Source organism: Nerophis ophidion, linkage group LG15 (assembly GCF_033978795.1).
Source record: "Nerophis ophidion isolate RoL-2023_Sa linkage group LG15, RoL_Noph_v1.0, whole genome shotgun sequence".
In the NCBI taxonomy this organism is placed as follows: Eukaryota; Metazoa; Chordata; class Actinopteri; order Syngnathiformes; family Syngnathidae; genus Nerophis; species Nerophis ophidion.
Genome location: NC_084625.1, coordinates 19,298,963 through 19,322,225, shown reverse-complemented (window position 1 = coordinate 19,322,225; position 23,263 = coordinate 19,298,963). Strand labels below are relative to the sequence as shown.

The 23,263-nt window shown below is 42.9% G+C and overlaps 1 protein-coding gene across 1 annotated transcript in view; it reads right to left on the bottom strand.

Moving 5' to 3' along the window:
* LOC133569380 (cadherin-7-like) overlaps window positions 1–17,198 on the bottom strand; it is a 352,732-nt gene extending 335,534 nt beyond the window's left edge. The window contains exon 1 of the mRNA XM_061921665.1: window positions 17,101–17,198. The gene's annotated coding sequence lies outside the window, so the exon portion shown is untranslated. The remainder of the gene's footprint in view (window positions 1–17,100) is intronic.
* Window positions 17,199–23,263: the final 6,065 nt, after the last annotated feature.

Here is a 23,263-nt window from a genome sequence, read left to right as displayed (position 1 = left end):
CTGGCGGCGGGAGGCTGATTTATCATCAGGATGGATTAAACGCATCTCGCCTTACTTGAGATGTAATTGTACCATCCTTCTCTTTGCAGACTGCTTTCTTTTAATCATGTGAGCTCTTCGCTGCGTGATGACGGCGCAGGAAAAAAAAAAAAAAAAAAAAAGATGCACCTTGATGTTGAATCTACAAGGCGCGCCCGCCTCACACCACCGCCAGGAACCTGTTTGCATCAAAACACTCTTTGAAGATGTCATTTCCGAGGGTGGCCGTGTGAGAGGGTCGGGGGATCAAGTGGACTAATGCGCGACCTAATCAGGGGGGATTGGTCGCATTGATCGCGGCGGTCGTAGCCTCGCTGGCTGCGGTCGCTCACAGCTGGAGCGACCGTGGCAGCTCTTTTTCAGAACAAGAAGTGGAGGTCACACTCATTGAGCCGCGACAAGGAAACTACGCTGAAAACTTGGAACATGTGTCAATATGCTGGGTAAAACGATGGCACGGACCGAGCAAGGGAGTGGAAGCTCTAATGCAGGGGTGTCAAAGGTACGGCCCGAGTGCCGGATCAGGCCCGCGAACAGGTTTAACGCGGCCCACGGGGTGAATTTGCCAAGTATATGGACTAGTGGTTCTTAACCTGGGATCGATGGAACCCTAAGGGTTCGGTGAGTCGGGCTCAGGGGTTCGGTGAAGGTCAAGACACACCTGACTCATCGTGTAAATCAAAACTTCACCCAGGATCGATGAAATCCTAGGGGTTCGGTGAGTCGGGCTCAGGGGTTCGGTGGAGGTCAAGACACACCCGACTCATCGTGTAAATATAAACTTCACCCGGGATCGATGGAACTTTAGGGGTTCGGTGAGTCGGGCTCAGGGGTTCGGTGAAGGTTAAGACACACCCGACTCATTGTGTAAATAAAAACTTCTCCCGGGATCGATGGAACCTTAGGGGTTCGGTGAGTCGGGCTCAGAGGTTCGGTGGAGGTCAAGACACACCCGACTCATCGTGTAAATAAAAATTTCTCCCGGGATCGATGGAACCCTAGGGGTTCGGTGGGGGTCAAGACACACCCGACTCATCGTGTAGATAAAAACTTCTCCCGGGATCGATGGAACCCTAGGGGTTCGGTGAGTCAGGCTCAGAGGTTCAGTGGAGGTCAAGACACACCCGACTCATCATGTAAATAAAAACTTCTCCCGGGATCGATGGAACCCTAGGGGTTCGGTGAGTCGGGCTCAGGGGTTCGGTGGAGGTCAAGACACACCCGACTCATCGTGTAAATATAAACTTCTCCCGGGATCGATGGAACCTTAGGGGTTCGGTGAGTCGGGCTCAGGGATTCGGTGGAGGTTAAGCCACACACGACTCATCGTGTAAATAAAAACTTCTCCCGGGATCGATGGAACCTTAGGGGTTCGGTGAGTCGGGCTCAGGGGTTTGGTGGGGGTCAAGACACACCCGACTCATCGTGTAAATAAAAACTTCTCCCGGGATCGATGGAACCCTAGGGTTTCGGTGGGGGTTAAGACACACCCGACTCATCGTGTAAATAAAAACTTCTCCCGGGATCGATGGAACCCTAGGGGTTCGGTGAGTCAAGCTCAGGGGTTCGGTGGAGGTCAAGACACACCCGACTCATCGTGTAAATAAAAACTTCTCCCGGGATCGAGGGAACCTTAGGGGTTCGGTGAGTCGGGCTCAGGGGTTTGGTGGAGGTCAAAACACACCCGACTCATTGTGTAAATAAAAACTTCTCCCGGGATCGATGGAACCCTAGGGGTTCGGTGGAGGTTAAGACACACCCGAGTCATCGTGTAAATAAAAACTTCTCCCAGGATCAATGGAACCCTAGGGGTTCGGTGAGTCGGGTTCAGGGGTTCGGTGGAGGTCAAAACACACCCGACTCATCGTGTAAATAAAAACTTCTCCCGGGATCAATGGAACCCTAGGGGTTCGGTGGAGGTCAAGACACACCCGACTCATTGTGTAAATAAAAACTTCTCCCGGGATTGATGGAACCCTAGGGGTTCGGTGAGTCAGGCTCAGGGGTTCGGTGGAGGTCAAGACACACCCGAGTAATCGTGTAAATAAAAACTTCTCCCGGGATCGATGGAACCCTAGGGGTTCGGTGGAGGTCAAGACACACCCGACTCATCGTGTAAATAAAAACTTCTCCCAGGATCGATGGAACCCTAGGGGTTCAGTGAGTCGGGCTCAGGGGTTCGGTGGAGGTCAAAACACACACGACTCATCGTGTAAATAAAAACTTCTCCCGGGATCGATGGAACCCTAGGGGTTCGGTAAGTCAGGCTCAGGGGTTCGGTGGAGGTCAAAACACACCCGACTCATCGTGTAAATAAAAACTTCTCCCGGGATCGATGGAACCCTAGGGGTTCGGTGAGTCGGGCTCAGGGGTTCGGTGGAGGTCAAGACACATCCGACTCATCGTGTAAATAAAAACTTCTCCCGGGATCGATGGAACCTTAGGGGTTCGGTGAGTCGGGCTCAGGGGTTTGGTGGAGGTCAAAACACACCCAACTCATTGTGTAAATAAAAACTTCTCCCGGGATCGATGGAACCCTAGGGGTTCAGTGGAGGTTAAGACACACCCGAGTCATCGTGTAAATAAAAACTTCTCCCAGGATCAATGGAACCCTAGGGGTTCGGTGAGTCGGGCTCAGGGGTTCGGTGGAGGTCAAAACACACCCGACTCATCGTGTAAATAAAAACTTCTCCCGGGATCGATGGAACCCTAGGGGTTCAGTGGAGGTTAAGACACACCCGACTCATCGTGTAAATAAAAACTTCTCCCAGGATCGATGGAACCCCAGGGGGTTCGGTGAGTCGGGCTCAGGGGTTCGGTGGAGCTCAAGACACACCCGACTCATCGTGTAAATAAAAACTTATCCCGGGATCGAGGGAACCCTAGGGGTTCGGCGGAGGTTAAGACACTCCCGACTCATCGTGTAAATAAAAACTTCTCCCAGGATCGATGGAACCCTAGGGGTTCGGTGAATCGGGCTCAGGGGTTCGGTGGAGGTCAAGACACACCCGACTCATCGTGTAAATAAAAACTTATCCCGGGATCGAGGGAACCATAGGGGTTCGGCAGAGGTTAAGACACTCCCGACTCATTGTGTAAATAAAAACTTCTCCCAGGATCGATTGAACCCTAGGGGTTCGGTGAATCGGGCTCAGGGGTTCGGTGGAGGTCAAGACACACCCGACTCATCGTGTAAATAAAAACTTCTCCCGGGATCGATGGAACCCTAGGGGTTCGGTGAGTCGGGCTCAGGGGTTCGGTGGAGGTCAAGACACACCCGACTCATCGTGTAAATAAAAACATCTCCCGGGATCGATGGAACCTTAGGGGTTCGGTGAGTCGGGCTCAGGGGTTTGGTGGAGGTCAAAACACACCCAACTCATTGTGTAAATAAAAACTTCTCCCGGGATCGATGGAACCCTAGGGGTTCGGTGGAGGTTAAGACACACCCGAGTCATCGTGTAAATAAAAACTTCTCCCAGGATCAATGGAACCCTAGGGGTTCGGTGAGTCAGGCTCAGGGGTTCGGTGGAGGTCAAAACACACCCGACTCATCGTGTAAATAAAAACTTCTCCCGGGATCAATGGAACCCTAGGGGTTCGGTGGAGGTCAAGACACACCCGACTCATTGTGTAAATAAAAACTTCTCCCGGGATCGATGGAACCCTAGGGGTTCAGTGGAGGTTAAGACACACCCGACTCATCGTGTAAATAAAAACTTCTCCCAGGATCGATGGAACCCCAGGGGTTCGGTGAGTCGAGCTCAAGACACACCCGACTCATCGTGTAAATAAAAACTTATCCCGGGATCGAGGGAACCCTAGGGGTTCGGCGCAGGTTAAGACACTCCCGACTCATCGTGTAAATAAAAACTTCTCCCAGGATCGATGGAACCCTAGGGGTTCGGTGAATCGGGCTCAGGGGTTCGGTGGAGGTCAAGACACACCCGACTCATCGTGTAAATAAAAACTTATCCCGGGATCGAGGGAACCCTAGGGGTTCGGCAGAGGTTAAGACACTCCCGACTCATCGTGTAAATAAAAACTTCTCCCGGGATCGATGGAACCCTAGGGGTTCGGTGAGTCGGGCTCAGGGGTTCGGTGGAGGTCAAGACACACCCGACTCATCGTGTAAATAAAAACTTCTCCCGGGATCGATGGAACCTTAGGGGTTCGCTGAGTCGGGCTCAGGGGTTTGGTGGAGGTCAAAACACACCCAACTCATTGTGTAAATAAAAACTTCTCCCGGGATCGATGGAACCCTAGGGGTTCGGTGGAGGTTAAGACACACCCGAGTCATCGTGTAAATAAAAACTTCTCCCAGGATCAATGGAACCCTAGGGGTTCGGTGAGTCGGGCTCAGGGGTTCGGTGGAGGTCAAAACACACCCGACTCATCGTGTAAATAAAAACTTCTCCCGGGATCAATGGAACCCTAGGGGTTCGGTGGAGGTCAAGACACACCCGACTCATTGTGTAAATAAAAACTTCTCCCGGGATCGATGGAACCCTAGGGGTTCAGTGGAGGTTATGACACACCCGACTCATCGTGTAAATAAAAACTTCTCCCAGGATCGATGGAACCCTAGGGGTTCGGCAGAGGTTAAGACACTCCCGACTCATTGTGTAAATAAAAACTTCTCCCAGGATCGATTGAACCCTAGGGGTTCGGTGAATCGGGCTCAGGGGTTCGGTGGAGGTCAAGACACACCCGACTCATCGTGTAAATAAAAACTTATCCCGGGATCGAGGGAACCCTAGGGGTTCGGCAGAGGTTAAGACACTCCCTACTCATTGTGTAAATAAAAACTTCTCCCAGGATCGATTGAACCCTAGGGGTTCGGTGAATCGGGCTCAGGGGTTCGGTGGAGGTCAAGACACACCCGACTCATCGTGTAAATAAAAACTTCTCCGGGATCGATGGAACCCTACGGGTTTGGTGAAGGTTAAAACTGACCCAACTCATTGTGTAAATAAAAACTTCTCCCAGGAACGATGGAACCCTAGGGGTTTGGTGAATCGGGCTCAGGGGTTCAGTGGAGGTCAAGACACACCCGACTCATCGTGTAAATAAAAACTTCACCCAGGATCGATGGAACCCTACGGGTTCGGTGAAGGTTAAAACTAACCCAACTCATCGTGTAAATAAAAACTTCTCCCAGGATCGATGGAACCCTAGGGGTTCGGTGAGTCGGGATCAGGGGTTTGGTGGAGGTCAAGACACACCCGACTCATCGTGTAAATAAAAACTTCTCCGGGATCGATGGAACCCTAGGGGTTCGGTGGAGGTTAAGAAACACCCGACTCATCGTGTAAATAAAAACTTCTCCCAGGATCGATGGAACCCTAGGTGTTCGGTGAGTCGGGCTCAGGGGTTTGGTGGAGGTCAACACACACCCGACTCATCGTGTAAATAAAAACTTCTCCCGGGATCGATGGAACCCTACGGGTTCGGTGAAGGTTAAAACTGACCCAACTCATCGTGTAAATGAAAACTTCTCCCAGGATCGATGGAACCCTAGGGGTTCGGTGAGTCGGGCTCAGGGGTTTGGTGGAGGTCAAGACACACCCGACTCATCGTGTAAATAAAAACTTCTCCCAGGATCGATGGAACCCTAGGGGTTCGGTGAGTCGGGCTCAGGGGTTCGGTGGAGGTTAAGAAACACCCGACTCATCGTGTAAATAAAAACTTCTCCCAGGATCGATGGAACCCTAGGGGTTCGGTGAATCGGGCTCAGGGGTTCGGTGGAGGTCAAGACACACCCGACTCATCGTGTAAATAAAAACTTCTCCCGGGATCGATGGAACCCTACGGGTTCGGTGAAGGTTAAAACTGACCCAACTCATTGTGTAAATAAAAACTACTCCCAGGAACGATGGAACCCTAGGGGTTTGGTGAATCGGACTCAGGGGTTCGGTGGAGGTCAAGACACACCCGACTCATCGTTTAAATAAAAACTTCTCCCAGGATCGATGGAACCCTACGGGTTCGGTGAGTCGGGCTCAGGGGTTTGGTGGAGGTCAAGACACACCCGACTCATCGTGTAAATAAAAACTTCTCCGGGATCGATGGAACCTTAGGGGTTCGGTGGAGGTTAAGAAACACCCGACTCATCGTGTAAATAAAAACTTCTCCCAGGATCGATGGAACCCTAGGGGTTCGGTGAGTCGGGCTCAGGGGTTTGGTGGAGGTCAAGACACACCCGACTCATCGTGTAAATAAAAACTTCTCCGGGATCGATGGAACCCTACGGGTTCGGTGAAGGTTAAAACTGACCCAACTCATCGTGTAAATGAAAACTTCTCCCAGGATCGATGGAACCCTAGGGGTTTGGTGAGTCGGGCTCAGGGGTTTGGTGGAGGTCAAGACACACCCGACTCATCGTGTAAATAAAAACTTCTCCGGGATCGATGGAACCCTAGGGGTTCGGTGGAGGTTAAGAAACACCCGACTCATCGTGTAAATAAAAACTTCTCCGGGATCGATGGAACCCTAGGGGTTCGGTGGAGGTTAAGAAACACCCGACTCATCGTGTAAATAAAAACTTCTCCCAGGATCGATGGAACCCTAGGGGTTCGGTGAGTCGGGCTCAGGGGTTTGGTGGAGGTCAAGACACACCCGACTCATCGTGTAAATAAAAACTTCTCCGGGATCGATGGAACCCTAGGGGTTCGGTGGAGGTTAAGAAACACCCGACTCATCGTGTAAATAAAAACTTCTCCCAGGATCGATGGAACCCTAGGGGTTCGGTGAGTCGGGCTCAGGGGTTTGGTGGAGGTCAAGACACACCCGACTCATCGTGTAAATAAAATCTTCTCCGGGATCGATGGAACCCTAGGGGTTCGGTGGAGGTTAAGAAACACCCGACTCATCGTGTAAATAAAAACTTCTCCCAGGATCGATGGAACCCTAGGGGTTCGGTGAGTCGGGCTCAGGGGTTCGGTGGAGGTTAAGACACACCCGACTCATCGTGTAAATAAAAACTTCTCCCTATCGGCGTATTACGGATACGGCAACAACAGGAGTCAGACGGATTTGCAGGTGTGTAATTTGTTGTGAGTTTATGCAATGTGTTGGTTTTGTTGTTTGAACAAGTTTATGTTCTTGCATGGTTCATTTTATGCACCAGTAAAAACAACATGGTAACACTTTAGTATGGGGAACATATTCACCATTAATTAGTTGTTAACATGCAAATTAGTAACATATTGGCTCTTAACTAGTCATTATTAAGTACTTATTATTGCTTTATTCGGCATATCCTTATAACCCTAACCCTCTAACCCTGGCCCTAACCCTAACCAAATAACTCTAAATGAAGTCTTTGTTACTTAGAATATGTCCTGGGAATGCTTCGGGATTGCCCAGGAGTTGCTAATGTTGCTCTGGAGAGTGAAATCAACTCATTTGTACACTGTAGTTTTTAAAAAGATCCCCCTTTTAGACCAGTTGATCTACCGTCTCTTTTCTGCTCTGCCCCGCTCTCTTTCGTGGAGGGGGGCGGGGGGGGGGGGGGGGGGGGGGGGAAACACACACAGATTTGGTGACCACAGATGAAACGCTAGCTGTCCAAAGTCAGGACCCAGGGTGGACCACTCATCTGTGCATCAGTTGGGGACGTCTCTGCGCTGCTGACCTGTCTCCGCTCAAGATGATCTCCTGCTGGCCCCACTATGGACTGGACTCTCACTATTCCTCTTGGTCGCCCGGTGCCCTCCAAGGTTTCTCATTGTTATCCCACAGGGTTGAGATTTTTCTTGCCCTGATGTGGGATCTGAGCCGAGGTTGTCGTTGTGGCTTGTGGAGCCCTTTTGAGACACTCGTGATTTAGGGCTATATAAGTAAACATTGATTGAAAGGTCTCTGCTAGAGCTGTTTTCCACGCGACCCGATTCCGGGTAAGTGGTTGAAGATGGATTGATGGATCCGCGGCAAACTCTGTCCACACCTCCGCTGTTAGCACGCCAGGACACGACCTTGCGCGCTCTGGACGCGCCGGCACCTCTGCAGGCAATCACTAATCAGCACACCTGGGATTAATGAAAGCAGGGAGCATAGAGACCAGCGGACCCGAAGATCCTTTGCCGGAACGTGGTTCACTCTCTGGCTTCCTTCCCTTGTATTTTCTCTCTCTCTGTGCCCTACCCTGTTCCCGTGTTTACGTCTATTGTGTCTCCCGCAGCATATCCCCCTTCAACCGTGATCGAGTTGTGTGTCTCAACTCCCTCTGGATTCCAGACTGCCTTCCCCAATCTTCAACCCCTGCTTGGACACAGACACTGTTGCCTCTCTCCAACTCCCTACCTATTGCCTGCCCACAGACTGCCTTCTTACCTTGCCCCCTTTGGTCCGATGAATAAAACATCCAACACATCCAAAATCCATAAAGACAACTCAGATCCTGTACCAACCAGCCCCTGACACCTTCCCAACCCCCCACAATTTATTTAGACAACATCATCTTGGAAAATGTGGATCATTTCACTTATCTTGGCAGTATTCTTTCAACGAGAGCTGTCATCGATGCAGAGATCCACCACCGCATAGGTTGTGCCAGCGCAGCTTTTGCTAAGCTCTGGAAAATAGTTTTCGAGAATCAGGACATCCAGACCAACCTCAAGCTTACTGTTTATCAAGCTGTAGTTCTGCCCACTCTGTTTTATGGGGCTGATAGCTAGACCACCTACAGCAGACACCTGAATGCTCTGGAGCAGTACAATCAGCGATGTCTGCGCAAGATCCTCAGGATCAGCTGGGAAGATAGGCGCACCAACATTAGTGTTCTGAAGGAAGCTAACATGGCCAGCATCACCATAACTGTCATCCGGCACCAGCTTCGATGGACAGTCCATGTAATACGCATGCCTGAAAATCGCCTTCCGAAACAAATGTATGGACAACTGGTGGAAGGACGACGCACCCAAGGAGGGCAGAAGAAGCGGTATAAAGATAACCTCAAAATCCATCCATCCATCCATCCATTTTCTACCGCTTATTCCCTTTTGGGGTCGTGGGGGGCGCTGGCGCCTATCTCAGCTACAGTCGGGCGGAAGGCGGAGTACACCCTGGACAATTCGCTACCTCATCGCAGGGCCAACACAGATAGACTGACAACATTCACACACTAGGGCCAATTTATTGTTGCCAATCAACCTATCCCCAGGTGCATTTCTTTGGAAGTGGGAGGAAGCCGGAGTACTCGGAGGGAACCCACGCATTCACGGGGAGAAAATGCAAACTCCACACAGAAAGATCCCGAGCCTGGGATTGAACCCAGGACTGCAGGACCTTCGTATTGTGAGGCAGACGCACTAACCCCTCTGCCACCGAGAAGCCCACCTCAAAATCCACCTGAGGAAATGCAGCTTCAACCTCAACACCTGGGAGGAGGCTGCCCACCAGAGGGTTTTGAGGAGAAGGATGGTCCATGAAGGCAATGCACAATTAGAAAAGGACCTCCACCGTGCCGTGGAAACCAAGAGGCAACAAAGAAAGGAGATATCCACTACCAAAACAGCTCCTCAGACCACTACCACCACCACGACAATCACCTACATATGACCCCACTGCAATAGAGTCTGTGGATCACGGATCGGCCTCTACAGCCACCCGAGGACCCACAAATGACCAGACAAACCAACAGGAGGACTATCATACTCGCTTCGAGTGTTCACCGATGATGATGACATACCCCTTCTCCCGGGATCGAGTTGTGTGTCTCAACTCCCTCCGGATTCCAGAGTGCCTTCCTCAATCCTCGACCCCTGCTTGGGTACGGACACCGTTGCTTCTCTCCAGCCCCCGACCGCTTGCTTGCCCAGAGACTGCCTTCTTACCTTGCCCCCTTTGGTCTGATGAATGATACATCCAACACCCACAGACAACAAACGCTGGTAACATTTACATGGTTAATTCTACACATCGTTTTGCACCTATTACTTAGAGTAGCGTACACATCCCACCCATTCATCAATAGGTTAGATAAACCTGTTGAACTGATTCCTGCCGTGGTGTCGTCTCCTGCCCCCGCCATACATAAGAGATGGATTGAAAATGAACACCAATGAGTTGATGAACATTATCACATCATGTGTTCAGTAAGTATAAATAATGACGAATAAATATAGAATACTATTAACCGCAACAGGTAAGTGTAAAAAAAAAACAATATGATTTGTACATTTTCAGCAAGTACTTGTTCTATTTTTAAACAAAGAAAACAACCTGAAGTTGTCTTTATTTTTAAGTTATCGTGCACTGATTTTACCAGTCCGACCTACTTGTGAGTAGATTTTTCTCCGATCTAAAATGAGTGACACCCCTGCTCTAATACGAGTCAGTTTAGGAAACTATAATCTCGGTGTGTTTAAATGATAATAAAGTGCAAAAGTGAGATTGGCAACAATATGTTACTATAAATTGAACAAAGCAAATGAGTGAGTCTCAAACTGTGGTAGATATCGTGTCATACCACGAGTGCTACGCCTGAGATTTGATTCGATATTTAATGTTTTATTTTCCTATAGTCAAACTAGTGTGGTCCCGATACCAATATTTTGGTACTAGTACCAAAATGTGTTTTGGTACTTTTCTAAATTAAGGCGACCACAAAAAAAATGGCATTATTGGCTTTATTTTAACAAAAAATCTTACTGTATATTAAACATATGTTTCTTATTGCAAGTTTGTCCTTAAATAAAATAGTGAATATACAAGACAACTTGTCTTTTAGTAGTAACTAGCTAAACATGCTAACTAGCATGGGGATTCGTCGGCGGCTACGTCCAGCGGCCTGTGAAGCAGCGGAGTCTAGTAGCAGCGGGGGCCGTCTACGGAGCAGACGCCAGCGGTGTGATCGGAAACGCGGATGTCGAGCGGGGCTAAAAACAAAGCAGAAGGCTAATCCCCACAGAACACCACTTTCCTCCATCCCGAAGACGGATTTAGATGGAAAATGCGAGACTACTGGTCTGGGTAAGGAGTCTGTTAAATTAGAACAAGTTTTTTCTGCTTTGAGTGTTTCAGAGTTGGACATGTGTTTTACTGAGGTGGCTAACTATGATGCGTGCAGTTTATCAAAGCAACAAACAAACAATCGGAAAATCCCCGTTACTGAGGTGGCTAACCATGATGCGTGCAGTTTATCAAAGCAACAAACAAACAATCGGATCATTCCCGTCGTATCAATTCCTAGATATGGTCGTAATTATACTGAATGCACTGGGCATAATAAACACAACATTATTAATATTGCTACTACGGATAATTTGATCAAAAATTCCCTAAAACAGCCCACTACCTATAATATAGGTTTTTTAAACATAAGATCATTGTCTCCTAAAACGTTGTTAGTTAATGATATTATCAGAGACAACAATCTTAACGTCATCGGTCTCAGTGAAACCTGGCTTAAACCAAACGACTTTTTTGCGCTAAATGAGGCATGTCCTCCTAACTTTACACATGCGCATATTGCCCGTCCACTTAAAAGGGGTGGGGGGGTCGCACTAATATACAACGAAAACTTTAACCTTAGTCCTAACATAAATAATAAATATAAATCGTTTGAGGTGCTTACTATGAGGTCTGTCACACCGCTGCCTCTACACCTGGCTGTTATCTACCGCCCCCCAGGGCCCTGTTCGGACTTTATCAATGAATTCTCAGAGTTCGTTGCTGATCTAGTGACACACGCCGATAATATAATCATAATGGGGGACTTTAATATCCATATGAATAACCCATCGGACCCACCGTGCGTAGCGCTCCAGACTATAATTGATAGCTGTGGTCTCACACAAATAATAAATGAACCCACGCATCGCAACGGTAATACGATAGACCTAGTGCTTGTCAGGGGTATCACCGCTTCCAAAGTTACGATACTCCCGTATACTAAAGTATTGTCCGATCATTACCTTATAAAATTCGAGGTTCAGACGCATGTTCGTCAAACTAATAATAATAATAACTGCTATAGCAGCCGCAACATTAATACGGCCACAACGACAACTCTTGCTGACCTACTGCCCTCGGTAATGGCACCATTCCCAAAGTATGTGGGCTCTATTGATAACCTCACTAACAACTTTAACGACGCCCTGCGCGAAACCATTGATAACATAGCACCGCTAAAGTTAAAAAAGGCTCCAAAAAAGCGCACCCCGTGGTTTACAGAAGAAACTAGAGCTCAGAAATTATTATGCAGAAAGCTGGAACGCAAATGGCGCACGACTAAACTTGAGGTGCACCATCAAGCATTTAGTGATGGTTTAATAACTTATAAACGCATGCTTACCTTAGCTAAAGCTAATTATTACTCAAATCTCATCCACCGTAATAAAAACGATCCTAAATTTTTGTTTAGTACGGTAGCATCGCTTACCCAACAAGGGACTCCTTCCAGTAGCTCCACCCACTCAGCTGATGACTTTATGCAATTCTTTAGTAAGAAAATTGAAGTCATTAGAAAGGAGATTAAAGACAATGCGTCCCAGCTACAACGGGGTTCTATTAACACTGACACGATTGTATATACGGCGGATACTGCCCTCCAAAATAGTTTCTCTCGTTTTGAGGAAATAACATTAGAGGAATTGTTACAACGTGTAAATGGAATAAAACAAACAACATGTTTACTTGACCCTCTTCCTGGGAAACTGATCAAGGAGCTCTTTGTATTATTAGGTCCATCAGTGCTAAATATTATAAACTTATCACTTTCCTCGGGCACTGTTCCCCTAGCATTCAAAAAAGCGGTTATTCATCCTCTTCTTAAAAGACCTAACCTCGATCCTGACCTCATGGTAAACTACCGACCGGTGTCTCACCTTCCCTTTATTTCAAAAATCCTCGAAAAAATTGTTGCGGAGCAGTTAAATGAACACTTAGCGTCTAACAATCTATGTGAAACCTTTCAATCCGGTTTCAGGGCAAATCACTCGACGGAGACAGCCCTCGCAAAAATGACTAATGATCTATTGCTAACGATGGATTCTGATGCGTCATCTATGTTGCTGCTCCTCGATCTTAGCGCTGCTTTCGATACCGTCGATCATAATATTTTATTAGAACGTATCAAAACACGAATTGGTATGTCAGACTTAGCCCTGTCTTGGTTTAACTCTTATCTTACTGATAGGATGCAGTGTGTCTCCCATAACAATGTGACCTCGGACTACGTTAAGGTAACGTGTGGAGTTCCCCAGGGTTCGGTCCTTGGCCCTGCACTCTTCAGCATCTACATGCTGCCGCTAGGTGACATCATACGCAAATACGGTGTTAGCTTTCACTGTTATGCTGATGACACCCAACTCTACATGCCCCTAAAGCTGACCAACACGCCGGATTGTAGTCAGCTGGAGGCGTGTCTTAATGAAATTAAACAATGGATGTCCGCTAACTTTTTGCAACTCAATGCCAAAAAAACGGAAATGCTGATTATCGGTCCTGCTAGACACCGAACTCTATTTAATAATACAACTCTAACATTTGACAACCAAACAATTAAACAAGGCGACACGGTAAAGAATCTGGGTATTATCTTCGACCCAACTCTCTCCTTTGAGGCACACATTAAAAGCGTTACTAAAACGGCCTTCTTTCATCTCCGTAATATCGCTAAAATTCGCTCCATTCTGTCCACTAAGGACGATGAGATCATTATCCATGCGTTTGTTACGTCTCGCCTCGACTACTGTAACGTATTATTTTCGGGTCTCCCCATGTCTAGCATTAAAAGATTACAGTTGGTACAAAATGCGGCTGCTAGACTTTTGACAAGAACAAGAAAGTTTGATCACATTACGCCTGTACTGGCTCACCTGCACTGGCTTCCTGTGCACTTAAGATGTGACTTTAAGGTTTTACTACTTACGTATAAAATACTACACGGTCTAGCTCCATCCTATCTTGCCGATTGTATTGTACCATATGTCCCGGCAAGAAATCTGCGTTCAAAGGATTCCGGCTTGTTAGTGATTCCCAAAGCCCAAAAAAAGTCTGCGGGCTATAGAGCGTTTTCCGTTCGGGCTCCAGTACTCTGGAATGCCCTCCCGGTAACAGTTCGAGATGCCACCTCAGTAGAAGCATTTAAGTCTCACCTTAAAACTCATTTGTATACTGTAGCCTTTAAATAGACTCCCTTTTTAGACCAGTTGATCTGCTGTTTCTTTTCTTTTTCTTCTATGTCCCACTCTCCCCTGTGGAGGGGGTCCGGTCCGATCCGGTGGCCATGTACTGCTTGCCTGTGTATCGGCTGTGTATCGGCTGGGGACATCTCTGCGCTGCTGATCCGCCTCGACATCTCTGCGCTGCTGATCCGCCTCCGCTTGGGATGGTTTCCTGCTGGCTCCGCTGTGAACGGGACTCTCGCTGCTGAGTTGGAACCGCTTTGGACTGGACTCTCGCGACTGTGTTGGATCCATTGTGGATTGAACTTTCACAGTATCATGTTAGACCCGCTCGACATCCATTGCTTTCCTCCTCTCTAAGGTTCTCATAATCATTATTGTCACAGACGTCCCACTGGATCATTATTATCACCGATGTCCCACTGGGTGTGAGTTTTCCTTGCCCTTATGTGGGCCTACCGAGGATGTCGTGGTGGTTTGTGCAGCCCTTTGAGACACTAGTGATTTAGGGCTATATAAGTAAACATTGATTGATTGATTGATAACTAAACAAACAAAGGCTCCTAATTTAGCTGCTCACATAAGCAGTAACATATTGTGTCATTTTACATTCTATTATTTTGTCAACATTAAGGACAAGTGGTAGAAAATTAATTAATTTACTTGTTCATATCTCCTTATTTTCTCCTTTAACATGTTCACTTATTCTTCTGTTGTTTGATACTTTACATTAGTTTTGGATGATACCACAAATTTGAGTATAAATCAAATACCAAGTTGTTACAGGGTCATACATTGTTCATATTCACAGTCGTCATGTGTCCAGGGACATGTTTCCTGAGTTTATAAATATACATTTTAAAAAACGAAAGATGTGATGCCAAAAAATAGACGTGATCAAAGTATCGCAGAGATCCCCTATTGTACTTGGTATCATTACAGTGGATGTTAAGTTCCACTCTTCTACTCCAAAAAAGGACCCATGGACAACTCACAATTTCCAAATGATCAACTTTTTTATTTTCCAACATGAAGCATTGTTGGTTTAATTTCAGTTGATGTTGAAATAATCATCAGGTTGGAAACCGTCAAACCACAGAAACAGATGTTAATGTGATTGCACAGGTATTTTCAAACAATACGCTTTTAAACCTCACTGCAAAAACTGAAATCTAAGTAAGATTAAATATCTCAAATAAGGGTGATATTTGCTTATTTTCTGTCTGATAAGATCATTCTTCTCACTAAGCAGATTTTATTTGAGTTTTTTTCTTGTTTTAAGGGTTTTGGTCCTAAATGATCTCAGTAAGATATTACAGCTTGTTGCTGAGATTTGATGACCTATGTTGAGTAAAACATGCTTGAAACTTGAATATAAAGTGTTGCAAAGCTGTGTCAAACACTCACAAGTATAAAACTACTGTTTTGAAGTAATAATTTCCTTATATAAGCATGAAAAAAAAAATCATGACTTTGACACAATTGTGTCTCAAAATTAAAACAGATGACAGCCAGATGGACTTTGCTGTTTTATTTTAAATGAAACAATAGAAAATACATACTCGTATAGTAGTACAGTTGTTATTCCTGAGAATATACTTATTTTAAGGTATTTTTGGGTTCATTGAGGTTAGCTAATTTTACGTGTTTTGGAAAGTCTTGACAAGCCAAATTTCTTGTTCTATTGGCAGTTAATTTTGTCAAGTAAAATACCCCTATTTTTTGTATTTTTTTTTTCTTGTTTTTGAACACTGAATTTTTGCAGTGCTCTGATTAATATTTTAAACTTTCTACATAATGTTTTAACTTAGAGCAAGAGTCAAACATGAATGTATCCTTTAAACCAGTGGTCCCCAAACGGTACCAGGCCGTGCCCCGATTGGTACCGGGCCGCAGAAGAATGTTTTATTCATTTTTGTTTAAAAAAATAAAAAATAAAATAAATTAATTAAATCAACATAAAAAACACAATATACACTTACAATTAGTGCACCAACCACAAAAACCTCCCTTTTTCATGACAAAAACGTCCCTTTTTCATGACAAAGGAAAAAAAAAAAAATATATTTTTTTTTTTATTAAATCAACATAAAAAAACACAATATGTATATATACACATATAGGGAGTAATCTTTTTATTTTTATTTTTTTTTACATGTATACATATAAGTATCTGCATATATTTATTTTATTTCTGTTCATTATTATTAATGTATTATCTATTTTTTGCTGATTCAATTGATGTATGTGTAGATACTACCTTGTGTTATCTGTTTTTTTTTTGTTTTTTTTGGGAGGGTGGGTGGTAAACAAAAATACTTTTGACATTTAGGGCAGACAACAGCTGTGTGATGTATGTGAATATGATTTAGTGGATGGAAATGTCTGATGCTGGATGTCAATAAAAATAAAATGAAAAACAAAAAACAAAACACAATATACACTTACAATTAGTGCACCAACCACAAAAACCTCCCTTTTTCATGACACAGACGTCCCTTTTTCATGACAAAGAAAAAAAAAAAAAAAAAAAAGGCATTATTGGCTTTAACAAAAAAAATCTTACTGTATTACGTCTCTAAACCTCTGAATAATGTTCTAAACTTTCTACATATTGTTTTAACTTTAAACATTAAACCATACGTTTTGACTTTAAACCTTTTAGCTGAAACCATTTAACATTTTAACTTAAGCTTAAAACCATTTAACATTTTAACTTCAGCTTTAAAACTTTTACGTGTGCTTCAAACTGGTCAACCACAGCATGCAATCAATGCTCAAAGTGTAATGTAGTAATTCAACTTGAACCCAGCAGATTAAACAAACAACTTAAGATAGTTCAGTAAGCAAATGAACAAGCTTGCAGGTACAAGTTAAGCATATCAAACAAAAAATTGCGATCGTCATCAAATGAAACATATTCACCGACCATTGGTGTGTTTGGAGAAACTTGTAGAGTGGATTTTGCGGTTGAGGCTGCTTGTTGTTCTTCCTTGCATGCAGCTTGTTTGCTTAAATGAGTCTGACTGAACCTCCTTCCTTTTCAGGTGCCTTCAATCAGTCATTTGGCGGCCATTTTACCTTGGCATTCTGGGAATTGTAGTTTTAAATGATTTTGACCATGTAGGGTAGTTGTTACCTCCACAGTGGATGTCAGGGGTGGATCCACCTAAGGCGTTTGTTTACATTTTGACGCCGGTGAGCTACGGTGTGTAGTCAAGCATGTTTAGCTATTCCTCATCCTGCAGGGATGATACTTGTAAGAAACATACTTTATGTGTCTCTATGGAGGTGAGGATTAGTGATTTAGAAGTAGGTAAAACAGGGCTTCACGGTGGTAGAGGGGTTAGTGCGTCTGCCTCACAATACGAAGGTCCTGCAGTCCTGGGTTCAAATCCAGGCTCAGGATCTTTCTGTGTGGAGTTTGCATGTTCTCCCCGTGAATGCGTGGGTTCCCTCCGGGTACTCCGGCTTCCTCCCACTTCCTAAGACATGCACCTGGGGATAGGTTGATTGGCAACACTAAATTGGCCCTAGTGTGTGAATGTGAGTGTGTTGGCCCTGCGATGAGCTGGCGACTTGTCCAGGGTGTACCCAGCCTTCCGCCCGATTGAAGCTGAGATAGGTGCCAGCGCCCCCCCGCAACCCCGAAAGGGAATAAGCGGTAGCAAATGGATGGATGGAAGTAGGTAAAACACTGCCGACTGGGGCTGAACTTTAGCCGCGAGCGAGCTACCCATGTTTTTAAGCACCTCTTCCTGAGGGCGTTTCAGTGTTCTAACTTCACCTTTATCATTAGTTTTTAAGCCAAAATGCATCCATTGTCCCTTTTTTGTCTACACACTGTGTCGGCTTGTAAGTACTCTGTAATTGTGTGCTGCTGAACATGCTCCAGCAATGTCATGACGTGACGACGTGTCGTCATGCCAGGGAACCAGTACTTTTCAAAACTATACTATACTATACCAAAAATGGTATAGTACCATTTTGGGTTCATTAGTACCGCGATGTTATACCAGTACCGGTATACCGTACAACCCTATATTGTATATATAATTATTAATTGGAATCCAAATATTTCTAATAAAATAAAGTGAAGTGAAGTGAATTATATTTATATAGCGCTTTTCTCAAAGTGACTCAAAGCGCTTTACATAGTGAAACCCAATATCTGTATTTTACATTTAAACCAGTGTGGGTGGCACTGGGAGCAGGTGGGTAAAGTGTCTTGCCCAAGTACACAACGGCAGTGACTAGGATGGCGGAAGCGGTGATTGAACCTGCAACCATCAAGTTGCTGGCACGGCCGCTCTACCAATCGAGCTATACCGCCCCAATAATAATAAACAACAATAGACCTTGCGATGAGGTGGCAACTTATCCAGGGTGTACCCCACCCTGCAACTGGAATAAGCTCCAGCCATCCCCGTGACTCCGAGAAGGACAAGCGGTAAAAAATGAATGGATGGATAAATAATGATTTAAATAAATACAATTTTTAAATGAACAAAAATTAAATAAATGTATTAAAATGTATTGTCTTGAAATAATGTATGCAATATTGAATAGACTTGGACTCAAGCAAACTGTATTGTTCCACACAGTAACTCAGTTTTATAGGATGGAAAGGATAATGCAGGTATAAAGTAGACTAAATTATGTACCATGGTAGCAATATAAAATATAACATATGTGTAATATTTTCATATTACATGTAAAGTATATAATGTATAACATATATATACAGGATATAATAAATATATATATATATATATATATATATATATATATATATATATATATATACACATACAAAGAATATATATATATATATATATATATATATATATATATATATATATATATATATATATATATATATATATATATATATATATATATATATATATATATATATATATATATATATATATGTATATATATATATATATATATATATTTATATATATATATATATATATATATATTAGGGGTGGGCAAGTTAATGCGTTAATTACGAGTTAACTCATCAATCTATTAACGCCGACAAATATTTTATCGCACATTTGCGTATGTTGTTTACATGCTTTTATTTTGTTAACGCCTTTTCTTAATAAGATGGCGACGCCCGGACGGGCTTCGGCGTCGAGGGGCTCTTGGTAAAGATGGAACATTTGGCAAAAATACCGGACAATTCTGCAAATTTCATGGCTGGCTTACAGCGTGGTCATTCCCGGATCACTTACGACCGCCAGACAATTCTGGATGTGGATTGATCGGGTCGTTTTGGACTGAGTGACGCGTGCTTGCTAGACCGGCTAGCTAGCATGGGAATACTTTGCCGGCTACATCCAGCGGCCTGTGAAGCAGCGGAGTATATGTGTTGTCTGTCTATTTATGAATAATGCAGACCAGGAGTGTTGGCTGAGTTCTCAACGTTTGCTTTCAGAGTGTGCATATCACAACATACAAGATGCCGTCATGGCAACACACAACCCATACCGGGCTACCGCGCGTGCTCGTCACTCCTGTTGCATGCTGGGTAGGGTAGTTATTTTATTCCCTGGCTCATAACATCACAATATAGTACCATGTATATGCGTTCAGTTTATCAAAGCACCAAGCAAACAATTGGAAAATTCCCGTCATATCAATTCCTAGATATGGTCGTAATTATTTGAAGTGCACTACGCATAATAAACAGAACATTATTAATATTGCTACTACGGATAATTTGATCAAAAATTCCCTAAAACAGCCCACTACCTATAATATAGGTTTTTTAAACATAAGATTCCTGATTAAAAAAAATGTTTCTGCTGTTACCTCAGAAATTGCCTGTTCAGATGTTATGATTGTGGCTTAGAGATTTGTATGTAGATTATATTTATTTTGCATAACAAACAGGATAACTTAAATACCCTGGCAGTGGCAATAAGCTTAAATGTTTATATTTAAATTTTTTGAGTTGATTTTCATAAAATATGCTTTGTAACTGCTACTGTTTAACAAGGACTGATTTAAATTGTGTTTGCACAACAAACATTTTGGCGCTTTTGTTCATGTGGGAGAATATTCCAATAAAGGTGCACGACACACTACTTTTGAATTCATTATTGGGCTTTGCGTATACAATGCAGTTAATCGCGATTAATCGGAGAAATTGTGCGATTAACTTCGATTAAAATTTGTAATCGTTGCCCAGCCCTAATATATATATATATATATATATATATATATATATATATATATATATATATATATATATATATATATATATATGTATGTATGTACATACAAAGTATATATACGTATATATACACACATATATATATATATGTGTGTATATACACATACGTACATACATTACATTATATATATATATATATATATTTATATATACATGTAATATATACATACAAAGTATATATAGCGTATATATATGTACATATATATGTACATATATATATATATATATATATATATATATATGTATATATATGTGTATATATATATGTATATATATATATATATATATATATATATATATATATATATATATATATATATATATATATGTACATGCATACATATATATATACAAAGTATTATATATATATATATATATATATATATACGTATATATACACATACATACATACAGTATATATAAACATACATACATACATACATAGATACACAGGCCTCAATTTCTTTACTTTTAAAGGTCAAGGCAAGTGGCTCATATTTTAGGGCACCAAGGCAAGTTGGAAGAGCACTTTTAATGTGAGGGAGTGTGTGTGCAAGACTGTGTTTATGCCTTTTTTTATTTTAGGATTTTTTCTTTGTATAGGTTTTGCACCAATGGATGACACTTCATTTCGTTGTTATTTATGATGACAATGACAACAATGGGATTGCGTTGTATTCTCTCCCTATTCGAGGAAGGCAACATGTTGAAGAAAGGAAGTGATTTAACAATAAGTAATAGAAACGGAGAAAGAGTGAGATTGAATTAACTCTGCTTTTCCTACTTCTTTTCAGACATGTTAAATTGTGCAAGTTTAACCTAGGCATGTTTCCTTTTTCCCACTGCGGACTAAATACGGTAGATGGTCAAAGTTGCTGACTTGCATTTTACCACTTCCACCACATGACTTACTCTGACGGGGGTTTCATCATTTCCCATATTTCATTTTGTTGGCTGGTGCATCCCAGCTCGTCCTCTTCGTGAATGAACATTTTCAAACCGTAATCGTGCGGCGAGGCGGCGGATCTTCAAGGACAAACTTATGTGAGAGTTCAACAACAACTTGCAGCGTCTATCAAAATCAACATCCCGAGTTACATTTGCTCTTGCCTTTAAAAAAATGTGGTAAACAAGCTCAAAAGGTCACCCTTAGCGATGGCCCCCCACGAGGCACGGCGGCACCTTCCGTAAAACCTCAGGCAGACAGAAGTGTTCATTCATCTGAAAGTTTTTGTCGACTGCGGCGACGTCCTGATCCGAATCCTAATGACGCAGTGGCCCGCTCGCTTTGCAGCTTCTCAGGCTTGTGTTGTGTTTGTGTCACACAGCCGCTCGGGCTTGAAACTGCCACACACACACACAAACACACACACACACACACATATTTATTCTTGTATTTGTTATCTTCTTGAGACCTCTGAAAAATGCCTCCTTCTTTAGGACCACCCTTTTTAGATATATATAAAAATGTGTATTTACAACATTATTATTACATACATACTGTGCAGATATAAAAAAAAGATTATTGTGAAAAATGAGTTGGAATTTCACAAGAAAAAAGTCACAATTTCACACGAAAAATTTTGAATTTTGGCAGTGCTATAATAAAAGTCGTAATTTTACGGAACGCAAGTCAGAATTTGTGTGCAATATCAAAATGTTGGTAATGTTATTAAAACAGTCGAAGTTCTGCTCAACAAAATTCACAATTTTATAAAGAAACATTAAAATGTCGGCAATATTATAATGATAGTCGGAATTTTACTTGGCAAAATTATGACAAACGTCATAATTTTCACAATTTTACAAGAACAACAACAAAAATGGGCAATATTGTGATAAACGTCAGAATTTTATATCACAAATGACACTATTTTGCACTAAAAAGTAATAATTTTACATTTTAAAAAAGTAAAAATTTTACGAGAAATTTTGCAATATCACAGAAACAAAAAGAATATGAAAAATTGTTCCCAAAAGTCAACACGTTGTGAGAAAAAGACTACTTTTAGTTTTTTGTTTGTTTTGTTTTGTTTGTAATTGTTTTTTAATCTTCTTTATTTACTTCAAGTTATTAGAGTATATCCCTGTATACATTTATTTTTTTAATTTTTATTTTTTATTCATTTCGGCCAAAGGGGGCGAATTTCAATTTCTTACACACACTTGTTATTTCATATGTTGGCCAGAGGAGGAGCACTTTTAAAACCAACACACAGTCAATTTGAAAAATCCCTCCTTTTTGGGACCACCCTAATCACACACACACACACACACACACACACACACACACACACACACACACACACACACACACACACACACACACGCACACACACACACACGCGCGCACACACACACACACACACACGCACACACACACACACACACACTCACCCACACACAATTGAATGTGTTACCTTCTTGAATCCTCAGAAAAATGCCTCCCTCTTTAGGACCACCCTTTTTAGATATATAAAAATGTGTATTTACAACATTATTATTACATACATACTGTGCAGATATAAAAAAAAGCTTGATGTGAAAAATGAGTTGGAATTTCACAAGAAAAAAGTCACAATTTCACACGGAAAATTTTGAATTTTGGCAGTGCTATAATAAAAGTCGTGATTTTACGGAACGCAAGTCAGAATGTGTGTGCAATATCAAAATGTTGGCAGTGTTATTAAAAAAGTCGTAGTTCTACTCAACAAAATTCACAATTTTATAAAGAAACATTAAAATGTTGGCAATATTATAATGATCGTCCGAATTTTACTTGGCAAAATTATGACAAACGTCATAATTTTCACAATTTTACAAGAACAACAACGAAAATGGG